This window comes from Gavialis gangeticus, unplaced genomic scaffold, assembly GCF_001723915.1.
Source record: "Gavialis gangeticus isolate Ggan-Ray unplaced genomic scaffold, GavGan_comp1, whole genome shotgun sequence".
NCBI lineage: Eukaryota > Metazoa > Chordata > Crocodylia > Gavialidae > Gavialis > Gavialis gangeticus.
In genome coordinates this window covers 21,379,995-21,390,052 of record NW_017729002.1, presented here as the reverse complement: position 1 = coordinate 21,390,052, position 10,058 = coordinate 21,379,995, and the positions used below count along the sequence as shown (strand labels likewise).

The window sequence follows — 10,058 nt, the reverse complement described above, 5'->3', positions numbered from 1 at the left end:
CTTTGGGAAGCCTGTTCCAGGCTCTGGCCACCCTTACAGTGAAGTAGTTCTTCCTAATATCTAACTTAAACCTATCCTCCCTCAGCTTGTGGCCATTGTTCCTAGTGACTCCAAGGGGGGCCCTGATGAACAGACTTTCCCCGAGTCCCTGCTGGTGGCCTCTGATAAAGTTGTAGGCACCCACAAGATCCCCCCTCAGTCTCCTCTTGTGGAGACTGAAGAGATTCAGGTCCCTCAGCCTCTTCTCATATGGTCGGGGGCCATGGAGGCCCCCGACCATACGAGTGGCCCTCCTCTGGACCCTCTTTGAAAGGATGTGGCATATTCTATCTCCATCTTGGGTAGGACAAGCTCTGCTGACCTATGTGGAGGGGAAAGCAGATCAGAATGATGGGTCCCTCACCCTTTTGGACTCCAGCATCACAGTGCACATACCTTGGTCTCCCAGGAGCACAAGAACTGTGATTATATCTGCAAGCCTTTAATCCCACCTTTCAAGGGTCTGTAGAGTTGGTCTCAATCCTAGCCTTAGACATCCTTCCTGGGTCTTAGAGGAATGAGAAGGCTGCTGAGATGTAGTGCTCTCCAAACCAAACTAAACCAAACCAAAAAATCCTCATTAAAATATGAAAAGAGATTGCCACTTTAAGGGCTGGAGCAGGCAGCAAGCAGCCAGGTGCTTGATGGCAGTGGCCATTTTGAGACCCAGGATATATCTATATATAGGGTGAACCAGCAGTTTGCTGCTGGCTGCAGTGAGAGAGACATCAGCTGGCTGAGCTGAGGTTCACAAAATCATGGAGATAAGGGCTGGTGCTATGGGGATGGAGGAGGCCCCAGGTCCTGGGCATGACCAGAAAGTGCACCCTACCAGGGTAGGGAGGCCTGGTGGGACTGCAAGTGGCACAGCAGCTCCAGGAAATGCCAGTGCCATGAACCTCCCTGGTGAAAGGTGGGTAGGGGGTGCCTGAAAACATCCATCCCCCACACAGTCCTGGCTGGAGAGAGCTCAGAGTAGAGAGAACAGTGAGAGGGCTGAGGCTCATTTGATACAGCAGAGTTGTGAGGATTAAAAGAAGGCAAGGCACCTGAACTGGGGCCAGGACCCAAGGGGGGCAAAAGGGCCAGGGGCCCACAAGAGAGGAATGCCCAGAGCAAGAGGCTCGGGATTTCGACTGGCCTGAAAGGCAAAGCCAGGGCCTAGGGAGGCCAAAGGTTCCGGAGAGAGGACCACAGTCATAGAGGGGGAAGGTTACTGGTGAACTTAGCTGCCTGGGATGCTATCTGCGAGGCATGGGCCCCAGTGTAAGGGAAGGTTTGGAGCTGGGGAAATCACCCCTAGTCATTGGGGTCTTAAATGGGCATCCTCCCTTTTGAATAACATCATAATCTTTCATCATCAAGGTATGGCAGAAGAGAGAGAGAGACAGGCCAGAGACAGGTGGGCGGGCCAACATCAAACTGGCCCAGGGAAGGCCCCCTATTACAGGCTATCTACCCAGCTTGCAGGAGCTTCCTGTGAGGTGCAGGCCTTTGAGCAGAAGAAGGATTGTAGGAAGACTCCTGGACTCCAGCAGCAGTTCACCTGCATCAGTGATTGACCTTGCAAGGCCATCTCTTGCATATGGAAAAAGTAGGAGTGGGCAGGAGTTACAGTAGGCTAGCAGTAGCTTATCAACAGAGGTATCTTCTGATTTTTTTAAATTTTTTTTTGTCCTGCTTCCAGAACAAGCAGTGCAGGAGACAGGAGACACAGATGTACATATGCGGAGAAGACAGCACCCCACCATTCCCAGGAGGCAACATCAGGGCCAATGGTAAAGACGATTCCTCCTGGGCACACTTTGGGCTGTAGTGATCTGTGGCTCTTCCATATGCTTTTTCATGCCCATTTGTACTTGCCATTCCTGCTGAGCTCATCCATTTGTTTCTCTGTTACTGAAGGAAAGTAGATAAATCTTTTTAAAAATTGACTGCAAGGAAGCTTGCAGCAGCTTAGTGCTGGTATGGCATGGGGGAGCTTACAGTAGGTGGCAGTGTCAGGTGCAGAAGTAGGGGACAGAGGAAATAAGTTGGAAGGGCAGTGGCATGAAAGTTGGACGGATGTTGAGTAGAGCATGCAGTCTGCCATAATTAAAGCATCTGCTCTATGTATGTGGCACATAATGTAGTCTCTTTACAAGCAGGGAGCACACACATGGTCATATGTGGCTCCCAATGGGAGCTCTCCCTCCTCCAAACAGGTGACAGGTACTTGCCGGTATCTCAGCTACTATAAAAAAATTGAGATTGAGGAAACAATCATTTTCTCCCTAATACAGGACAGAAGAGAAAGTTAATCTTCAGTGCTGCGGTTGGTTGATATTTCAGCAAAACATTACTTGGCTTTGATCATTCTGTCTGCCTATAGGCTTTTCTTTAAAAATCAGGCTCTCATTTCTCAGCTGAGGTACAAAGGGACAGATTCTACTTTTAGGAGCACCAGTGTGAACCTTGTCCCTGAAGTGAGTCAGGATTTACAGCTGGTTAGCTGAGTTCTGAGTCTACTCTAGCACAGTCGCTGTTACGTCTAGCATACATGTGCTGTGTCAGATTCTGTATGATATTCTGTATTACATTATACATCTCATACTATAATGAGAGACAGGGAGACTATACTTTTAAGGTGAATTGCAAAGAGAACAGATTCATTGCAAATCAAACAAAGGGAGCAGTGCCTACCATGTCGGGAGCACTACTGAAACCTAGAAATGCTGTAGAACCCAAGCTGATTAGTGAGGCCACCTGATCTGCAACTTTCCCAGCCTTTAAGTAATGGGAAATACTGTCCTAAAATTCAACAGGCAAATGTCTCTGTTAAATCCTGAGTTGCACCTTTCCAAACCTTATCCTATTGTCATGTCACTGTCTTTGAAGATTTCCAGCCAAATCAGAGAAATTAAAGATCTGATATGTGGAATGGCAAGAAAATCATTGGAGAAGCAGGGGCTAAAGGGTAGGGGGAAAACACAAAGAAACTTTCAGGCCATTTGTTTATATACAATAAGTGGGAGGAGTTATGCTTCACCTCTTATGCATATACATTCTAAGAACGTTTATAGCATTTCATGATTGTGAGAGCTTGATTTGTGCATGTGCACATGTGCGCTCTGGTGTGTCTTACATAGAATACTGTATATGTACATTGTACATGTATAGGTCCAGTATTCTATGTAAGACGTGCATGCATGTTGGAGCAGACTTGATTAACATACGTGTATGACTATGGCCAGTTAAACAGGACTGTAATGTTGATGGAGTCATGTGCTACTGTTTTCAGCCGTTTAGACATCATCTTGTTGCTCATAGTATCACAAATGGTTTATAATATGGTTTGGCTTGGTTCATGCTGGCCAGTCAAGCTGTAGTTAATCCTGTCTAGCTGGAGTCCTGTTTAAATGGTGCACTGAAATCGTTCAGCAAAGTCTATTAAAGAATTAGATTTAAGGGTTCTCTAGCTCCTTCCATCCAAACATAACAAAGTTCAATACAAATACTAACAAATTAAGCCCCCTGTTCCCATGTGAAGCTGGGGGCTGGAGGAAATTCCCCATTTAGCACTTAAGGAAACTAAGGCCTTTACAACTGAAGGGGCTGAATGGGCTTCTATTAAATCAGGGGTGGGCAATTATTTTGGGTGGAGGGCCGCTTACTGAGTTTTGGCAAGCCATCAAGGGCCACATGACAGACAGCCTGGGGCAGATTAATATTAATTTTCTAAAATTTTTAGGGGCCTGGATAGAGTGGCTTGGCAGGCCGCATCCAGCCCACGGGCCACATTTTGCCCACCCCTGTACTAAATCATCCTATGATTTCGTATGTAGAATATAGGGCCCTGCAATTATCTCCCTGGAGCTTCTCCATTCTCAATGGGAAACTGGCTGCTGGGGGAAGTCAGCTGGAACTGGCCTTTAGGAAGGAAGTCAGCTCTGTCTCCAGGGCCACCAGCACCAAGTGATCTCAATAGCTGAAGTAATCCTCTTGAAACCTATAAAATACCTCCTGGTTTATGATGGCAGACTACCCCTGGAGTTAAATAACATAGATTCATAGATTCATAGATTTAGGGTCGGAAGGGACCTAGTAGATCTTCTAGCCCGGTTAAATAACCACAGAGTCAGAAAAGGAGGGAGGACTGCTGATCATGGTACATGGGCATGGAGCCTTGATTAATAACATCAACTCACACTGATCATGTCACTGGAAAGGCTTTGCCAAGTGAGCCTTTCTCCCAAAATGCCATTCACTCAGGAAATGATATATTTACCTACACAATGATGGGCTCTACATTAGCTGTTACCACACAGGAAAGACATCTGAGAGTCATTGTGGACAGTTCACTAAAAATATCAGCTCAGTTTTCAGCAGCTCTCAAAAAGATAAATAAAATGTTAGGCATTACTAAGAAAGGAATTGTAAAGAAAACTGAAAGTGTCATTATAGATTTCATAGATTTCATGTCCCTTTATAAATCCAGGGTGCATCTGCTCTTTGAATACTGTGCCCAGTTTTGGTCCCCACACCTCAAAAAGGATGTAGAAGAACTAGAGAGGGACAACAAGGATGATTAGTGGTATGGGGGGTGGGGAGGCTTCCATGTGAGAAGAGACTGAAGAAGCTAGGCCTATTGGGCACTTTTACATGTGCAGTGGGGGAGGGGCGCATTTTAATTAGTGGCTCTGAGAGCCGCACTAATTAAAGCGTTGTATCATCTTGTGTATCAGCGTCCCTGTGCTTCAAAATGGTGGTGGGAGTTCTTGAACTTGCCTCCACTGCCATTTTGAAGTGCAGGGATGCTGATACATCAGACACACAAGGCTCAAGGTAATTACCACACTCCAGCAGACTCTAATCATGTCTGCTCTGATGCACTGTAATTACAGGGGTTTACAAAATACTAAATGGTGAAGAGAAAGTAAATAAGAATGTATTATGTACTCTCTCTCTCACAATACAAGAACCAGGGGTCACAAAATAAAACTAGTAGGTAGTCAGTTTAAAACTAACAAAAGGAAGTTTTTTCACACAGCGTGTAATTAAAGTGTGGAACTCATTGCCACATGATGTTGTGGACACTGACAGTTTAGCCAGTTTCAAAAAGGGATTAGACAAATTCTTGGAGGAAAGGGCCGCTGGTAGCTATTGAGCATGGTAGTTAGGGGTACAGCCCCTGAATCAAGTACTGAAGATCAGGGAACTTCAAATCCCTTCTTCCAGGTCTGGTGGCAACTAAATAAAAGGTCCCATAGTGCTTTGCAGAGAGAGTTGAAGTTTATCCCTGAAGTTCTGACTACCTGGTAATAATATCTCAGCAGCAAGTGAACAATTATTGGACAAATAGGCTCAGATTTTTGAAGCTGTCTCAGAGATTTGGGCTCCTTATTTTCATTAAAACAATTGGGAATTGGGCATCTACATGCCATAAATTGCTTTGAAAACCTGAGCCACAAAGATGGTGGCTTGCTGCAATGAACCCCAGCTGGGCAAAAGTCTGATTTTGGTTTCAGCAGAGTCTGTACTGAAGTCCATGGATTTCTTCTGGAGCTACACCAATGTAACTAAGATCAAAACTTAAGCACCAGTGTGGAAGTAGTGACTTTGTAAAGTTCTCTGAGCCTGTGTCAATAAGAAGGGAACAATATGTAATAAAATGCCCCAGTAGTAGAGTGTAAAAGGAGCACTCACCCAATAGGAGTGTGTACAGTGCAGCTCTGTCGAGGGCTGACCAGTTAAATGACCCTCCCCCCCTCCCAGATATTTTCCCTATATATCTTGCTGATTGGTTTCCTGCCACTTATTGATTGTCTGAGCTTGTTATTTTTTCTTTCAGGACTGACATGACTGGTCAACCTGAGTCTGATAAAATCTAGGGCAGATCCTGGTAAGTATTTCCTGTTGACCTGTTTGACCTTAGCTTACAAAACAGTCCTATGGATTGGAACTAGAACTAAAATAATGGTTCCTCCTTTCTGCATCAGTATCATTTGGACTTATATACTTGCTCTTACCAGGCACCTCTATCAGCATTCCTTCCTGGGGGCTAGCCTCTAAAACAGGCCATAGGTATCCCCAGATCTCTTCTCTAGGGGTGTAGGAATAACAGTAACCTCATCTGAACCACCTGCACAAGGCAGTGAGGGACCAAAAATGATGGTACTGGAGTAAACCCATTGACCTGAACTTTACACAAAGTAGGTCATCATATCTGATCTTGGGAATTGAGGCCTGCCCCAGTTCACAGTGAAGCCTATTGATGAGTCAGAATCAAGTTTATTTGCTACTTCACAGAGTATCATTTTTAACAGAGCCATCTAGCTATTCTGGAGCTGTGGGGTGGGATTTACGGTGACTGGGTGCAGCTTGAGTCAAGCAGCACTATTTCCTGCATCCCCATCTGACCCTCAGCATTTTCATACAGACCATAGTAGCGCATAACTAATGGAGATAGACCAGGGAGCCACGTGGCCCCACCTTTTTGTCTGATGGAAGCCACTCCTACTGTATCAAACTCATAAGCCATACATACTGTGGCCAGCAGCTGTTAGTCAGACTAAGGGACAAGGTTTCCTATGCAGATGCTCGCAGGGATTATAGCTTCATCTATGATCCAGAATCTTCAAGAGGTTTCTTAGATGGAGAGGATGCCTTAGTTGTGGGGAGATTATTACTGGGTGTGTCTGTCTACACATGCATATTTACTGCACAGTACTTTAGGTTACTACACACTAACAGAAAATTACTGCACAGTACAGGTGTCTACACGTGCATGCCTGTACAGCACAGTAACTATGGCAACTTACGCCAACTTGGGCATAAATTTGATACCTGCATCAGGCAGGTATTGAAGTTACACCCAATTAGTTACTACACAGTAATACACGTGTAGACGCCTTACTGCACAGTAAGTACATTTTTGGATTTGCAGGAGAAAATGTTTTGTAAAAAAATTATTTTGAAGTTATTTTGTGAAAACATTTCCATTTTTCAACCTGGTTTGGCCAGCACCAATGCTATTTCCATTCTTCTAGCTAAGTGGTGTTGGAGGAGATATTTCCATTTTTGCCTCCTTCTAGTTAGTTACCTGCTGGTGGGACTGACTCACTTTTGCTTGTTTCTCCAACAGCTCCTGTTTCCCCTGTGTGTGGTGGCAGCTTGCAGAAGTAGTAACATCGTAGCCTTCCCGGAGGAGACCCGAAGTAGCATGCAGAGTGGCTGGGGGGTGTCCTTAAGCATGGCAGGGTGGGAGGGGGTGCTGCACATTGTACATTGTAGTGACCATTGATTTGATTTGATTTGATTTTTTTAAGGCTCAAAACTTTTCACTTGGTCTCCCTAGTGAAACCAGGTCAAATACATTTGCTGTTTCTTGAGAATGAACTTCCCATCATGTTTGCAGAGCTGCAGGCTTAACCTGATTTGAAATTCATCCATGGCTGGCAGACTGCAACAAGCCCCTTTCCTGTTCCTCAGAGTGGTCTTAGCTTCCCATGGGACCCCTGTGCCTGGTATACAGTGGCCAGCACTGGGAAGACGAGCAACCTCTACAGGCAGAAGAAGTGACAGACTCAAGAAACACTCAAACTATTTGGCCTGGTCGGTTCCCTTTTATATTTTGGGGTGAAAAACCTATCACAAATCCCTTTGCTTTGAGTTGTCCTATGACTATGAAAGCTCTGCCTGTGCCATTTCTGCCTCCACAGGAATACATGGTGCCAGCTGAGGGACTCTTTAGCTAGCAAACAGCAGTGTCTTTTCTCTCTCCTTTTTTTTTGTACATGCTGCATTGGGCCCTGTTATTTACCCAGCAGACAGAGAACCACAGACTGTCTCCATACTCTAAGACTTGTGCTTCTAATTGTGAGATACTGGGGCTCAGATTTAGTTCTTTCTTACACTGGTGTAAATCCCAGGCAACTCCACTGCAGTGAATGGAGTCATGCTGGGTTTATACCCCTGTAGGCAAGATCAGAATCCAGTCCTGATGCATTACAATCATCACACACTCAGATGTGCCACTGCTGGGCAGCCTTTGCTGTTGGAATTTATGGCGGACTTTGTCTCACATTGATCCCGGTGCTGTGCTCAAGTTCAGCGTTCTGATGAGCTCCTATCACTTGGGTAGGGACAGGCACTTTGGTACACAGAGTCAGGCTGTGGGTTACTCCAAGAACTTGAACCATTTCAAAGATGCTTAACTTTCCAGCAGCAAAGACAGCCTGATTTTGTATCTCTTACTCCCCTGACTCGCCCTACAGAAGTCAGTGTAGTTCTTCACAGGGGGGAGGACTGAAGGATCTGGCACTAAGCCTATATTGCCAAGCAACAGTTGCATATAGCAGGTGTTGCTGGTAGCTCAATAACTGTAACCATCCCAGGAATACAATAGCTGCCTGCACAGCCCAGGTTCTCTTACTGGTGTGTCACAATGGGATAAGTAGGTGTTCATAAGAAACCAGCTAGTCTGACATGGGTGTATCACTGTCAGATGATCTGAGGATCCAGCTGGGTCCAAAAGCCAAAGCCATTTCCTATTGCCTTAATAGAGTGTTTTAATTTAGAATAGAAACCAGTGGGTAGATGTGTTCTGAGCATATAGCTGTGTATCTTTATTTAGCACTCCAGTCTCATTTGAACAACCTTTCAAAGCCACTCCCTTTATGGCAGCGGTTTTATGGCTGGCCCAGAGTTCTGCCTGTTGCAGTAAATTAGACTGGGTTGTGTAGGAGGCCTGAGGAAGCCAGAGGGCAGGAAAAGGAAGAGTAATACCCAGTGGGAGAGATGTGGTTACCACTAACCACTCCAGGTGCTCATTAAAACAGTCCACCTGCAGTTTCAGTCCCAAGCTGCAATGTAAAACCCAGACCCCAGGAGGCAAAGTCATTCCCCAACCTAGTGCTGTTCAGAGGCAGCTGTAGAGGCTGGGTTCCTTAGTCCAGTTCAGTGAGCAACAGAGGGGCATCTGGGCTGGGCTTCAGATGTTAGTGGCATGTGGAAAATTTTTCAACAAGTCAAATACATTCCTGTTGCTTTACGAGGGATCATTTCCCTGAAATCGCAATATGCAGAAATGTTGCCCATTGGAATGTTTATTATTTAACTGCTTGAATGGACACACACATACTCCCCTGAGACCCGAACTGGCAGGGACTCTGGGCTTCTGGGAATGCAGTAGGGAGGAATTTAACTCCCATTATATTTTGTCCTTCAATCACTCTGCCTTAGAGTCCACTAACCTCCTCCAGGCCCAGGCAGTACAAAAGTAACTCTCAGCAGTTCCCTGTTCACAACCGGAGGGAGATTCAGGGCTCTGGGGATGGAAGAAAACTAAAGTAGCTAAATGCAAAGACTTCCTCACACCTTCATCTAGAACAGACACATGTGGGGAAAGGCACTAAAGCTATGCACAATGGGATGTCAGTGGAAATCAGACTGCAGTAACCCTCAGCAAGATGGGCACTGTTCAGCCTGTAAGAACCGGAGTAAAGTAGTCCTGCTTGACCTGTTGGGAAATCCTTCTGGCAACAGCCATTTCTCCGAGAGGTGACACATAGCACAGGCCCACTGAAAGGACAGTCTGCCACAGAAACAAGAGAGCATGCAATCCTGGGTGTCTTGATCAGAGACTCAAGGTAAATGATAATGACAGTGAGTGGCTACAGGATTCAGGATACATTGTGCTAGGTGCTGTACATGCATGTGAGACTTGAGTACTGGATAAGACCAGGAGCTAGCTCCTTATAGAGATAGCCCCAAAATCCTGTCCCAGCAGACATTGGGCTTAGTGGGTTTTCTAATGAAGCAGGCTCTCTCATTGTTTTTTCCATAGTAAATGGTGTTGTGCCTTTGGTATCACACTTTGGCCCCATCAAGGGTAAATATCCCCAGGATAAAGCAATTTCATGCCATTGAATCCAGTGTGGCAGCCTTTCCATGTAGGAGGGAGACACATTTTGTACTAGAAGCATGTGAGGATGTCTCCAGGTTAGAAGCGAGATGCATGTTAGAAGCGCTTTGCAGCA

At 45.6% G+C, this 10,058-nt stretch overlaps 1 long non-coding RNA gene across 1 annotated transcript in view; it reads right to left on the bottom strand.

Annotated features, from left to right (window-relative positions):
• LOC109290840 overlaps nt 1–8,932 on the bottom strand; it is a 14,933-nt gene extending 6,001 nt beyond the window's left edge. Inside the window, exons 1-2 of the long non-coding RNA XR_002095692.1 lie at nt 7,673–8,932; nt 3,730–3,732 (exon numbers count right to left, since the gene is read on the bottom strand). This is a non-coding gene — a long non-coding RNA (uncharacterized LOC109290840). The remainder of the gene's footprint in view (nt 1–3,729; nt 3,733–7,672) is intronic.
• Nucleotides 8,933–10,058: the final 1,126 nt, after the last annotated feature.